Below are 3,758 nucleotides of genomic sequence, written 5' to 3' on the forward strand. Positions count from 1 at the left end.
AAAGCCTGTGGCAAACACTAGTTTCACCCCGGTGGCTTGTAGGTAGAGCGAGTCGACCTCCCATCAAAAGATTGGCGGTTGAATATAATAAAAGATGTTTTCACACTTGGCCATTCAACTTTTTTAAGTGAACTAAGGCTAATTCATCAGCATAATTTAAGTTTATGATGTCTGGAGTTTGATATGTATGTTGATCAACAGTGAGTATTCCTGCCTGTGATTGATGACTTGCCTTTTATGCTTTTAATCTGAAACATTTCACACAAAATTCCTTGGGGTTGAGGAATGCTTGCCCCCTGCTGTGGGCAATGTCAAACTCACAACATATGTTTTATGCAACAGAGAGAAATGGCATGCAAATTTGATTATACATAATAGAGTATATTATTATTATTATTATAGTCTTGTTTTTCTTTTTCTGTTATCCTCTTTCACTGGCAATGAAAGGGAATGATAATCTTGGAACATTATATCTGACTGTGATTAATGTTGGTGTGACTGCCCAGGGCGGCTGTGGGCTTAATTAAGTAAGCTTCCTGGAGCTGGATTGTTTACTGGGTAGCATGGGGACACGATTGAGCAACCTGGAAGCAATGTGTGAATCCCAATGTAAGGAAGTGAGGATTTAAAATGTTCAGGTTATTCTCACGCTCATCCTTCTCACAAGGCGTTGCCTCAAAACTTCCCCTGGAGCTATACTGAATCCTTTCAGGCTGTTACAGTAATTTGAATATTAAAACAAAAAATAAACCCAACACAACCTTTGATGATCTCATTCACACCGTATGTCTGATTCCCTTTCCAGACCAGATCAATGCGGTATCGCTTTGATCATAATTTCATATCATTCATGATTTAAATCCAAGTATGATCACTATTTTAATAAAAGCAATAATTATACTGCACAGCAGTTGGAAAGTCTTAATGTCTTCTTAGAATAGTGAAATCACATTATGAAAAGATTAAAATCTGTTAAAGTCAAGCTAAAATGAAACAATTTTAGATTTCATCCCTGTCATATTGTGCACCTACCCAATGAGATATAGCGAAAATTGTAAAATTTGAACTCCAACTTGTATTTTTAACTCTGATATTTTAGCCAAGTATAACATTAATTTATTCCAAATGTAGCCCTTCAACATCTTTATGCATTGGAAACTGAAACTACACAGTATATTAAAAACAGTTCTTTCTACAGGTTCCCCCTGACTATTCTGCTTGTATTAATGACTCGTCGTTTGTTTATTATGTATGTGTGAGATTTCCATTATCAAAAAGAAAAAATTAGCGAAATGTCCCTGCGGGCCACCGTAGCGTTAAACGGGCCTACTTCCGTGTTTTCGATAGTTTGGTTCAATATATAAATTGTACCAAAGAACCACGTCTGACGGATCCCGGCTGCGACAGGTTGTGACGCACATCTAAAACTCTTCGGTAGGTGTTAATGAGAGCTGTTAATGTGAGGCAAAGATGTTGTTTATTTAATTAGCTAGTGACCCCTGCTTCTTCACAATTTGTATCTGCTTTGCTTTGCGCCGTGTGTGTGTGTGTGTGTGTGTGTGTGTGTGTGTGTGTGTGTGTGTGTGCGTGTGCGTGTGTGTGTGTGTGTGTACATTTGTAGTTCATGATATTTTTACTATTTTCCCTATTAGCACATTTGCATAATCTCCAAAAAACACCCATAGGTGTCATTCCATGGGAAAACAGCCAATATCGGGGTACCATGTACATGACACTTCTCAGATTTAGCTGAAAAGCGGTGAAAATATGCCTTATGTTACCAAACGAGGGAATCTGAAGTTTCAGGTCAATATCTCAAAGGGTTTGCCCGCGGAATCCATTTGAATTTCAAGTGCCACGCCCTTTTTTGACACATTGGAATTTCACATTTCATTTTTTTGGGCTTTTTTGGAGGTCCATTACTTCTGTTCTAATAGTGATAGAAATTGGTATGTTAGTTCATTGTGCTTTGTACTACACAATTCTGCAGGCAGAATCAACATTCCTTACTTTTTGGGTGAGAGGTGGGTCACCAAAATCCTAAAAAATGTCGGCATGTGTGATTTTTCACTTTTTGGGTGCCCCTAGCACCACGATCAATGATCATATTTATTCTAAACAGAATTATTTGTTAGATTTGGGAACTTGGCTCTTGCCAAAATAAATTTGAAGGGTGTGGTACCACTGGTGGGGGTTTTATGGGGGTCCAAAAACCCTTTCGGGCAGCGGTGACTCATTTGGAACCCCATATTTGGACCCCCAAATGACCACGTGGGCACTTGATGATCCTAATGGGATTTGCAGATAAAGATACATATTTGTTCTTTCTTTTAATGAAATAAAACCTTTGACTATGAAGCTCCATAATATGAATTTTATTCTTCATAATGTACCATTTTGGAAATTTTTTCCAGAAGTCTGGAATGTAGATCAGGGACAATTTAGTGCCCCTAAATCATGGGGGATAAGGGGTTAATCCGTGACACTCTTAATATGTAATTGTTTGCCATCACTAAGCATAATACTAAGTTATTTCCACTATTTTCATGCTTCATCATCACGACTCAGTTAGCCTCCTTAATGCTGATCTGTTAATCTTTCTTTATGGTGGCGGCCCCCAGGATACTAGGTGAAGTGTGCAGTGGGGGCCCTTATAATGACCCGGGGTGTTGATCCCCCCTCCTCCCGTCCTCGGCAACACACTTGACCCCACATTGACATTTGACGTGTCATATTAGGAAACGCTTTCACACTGAGGCTTACTGGTTAACTTCTATAGAATAGAACTAAGCCATTGTTGGTGCTCAGTGACTCCTGTGTTTTCGCTGCTATGACATGAAGGTTAATCCACTGTTACAGAATCAAAGATACTTTAACATAATTGTAGGAATCAGTCTGTTGAATGCATTCTTTTGTAATTGATAATTTTAACCATCCCTTTTTATTCGTTCACCCATAGTTTGCATACACGGAGTAGACAGAATACATCATTTAATACTTGAAAAACACTTGACAAAAGTACCACGTTTCTGTGTAAAATGATGATGAAAACTGTTCTTGACCTATAGTTCATTAGAAATGGCTAAACATTAGTTGAGCAAATACTGTAGATGTACAAACATGCCATAAGGCACTCAAATCATAGTTTTAAGAGGTTATATAAGATGTATATAGCATTATGTAGGTCGCATACATTCCTCATTTGATATGAAGACACAAACATACTGCAGCACTACACTGTAGAAGGTTGCCACCATCACTGAACAGTTAAAAGAAAGTAGCTAGTAAATATGTTGAAATGTAAAATGTGTGTTTATGTATCATGTACATACATAATGTATTTTCCATCAGTATTTCGCTGAAGTTACAAAAAAAAACAGGAGGAAAATCATAAGAACCCCCCCAAACACCACACATCAGATAATGATCAACAAGCTGTTGCGGTCTTAGCATATGCGTAAGAATGGATGATGCTGCATATGTTGTATCTGAGAATATATATAGCTGTAAAATCTTGCACAAGCCCATATTCTTTAAGAACCAAATCTAACTTTACCAAATGACAGCCTCATAATCTCTGTAAAATATATATTTTTAAATTTACAGGTAACCCAACAACTTTGTTGTGGTGATAATGATGTCCTTTTTGATTATTCTTCAACTTTATTCCTTTGGTGTCTACAGTTCAGAAAAAAAGCAAGAACATAAGATATGTTTTGGAATGACATCGCAATATTGCATTCATGATGAACTACTGT

Source organism: Eutrigla gurnardus, assembly GCF_963514095.1.
Source record: "Eutrigla gurnardus genome assembly, chromosome: 15".
Taxonomy (NCBI): Eukaryota; Metazoa; Chordata; class Actinopteri; order Perciformes; family Triglidae; genus Eutrigla; species Eutrigla gurnardus.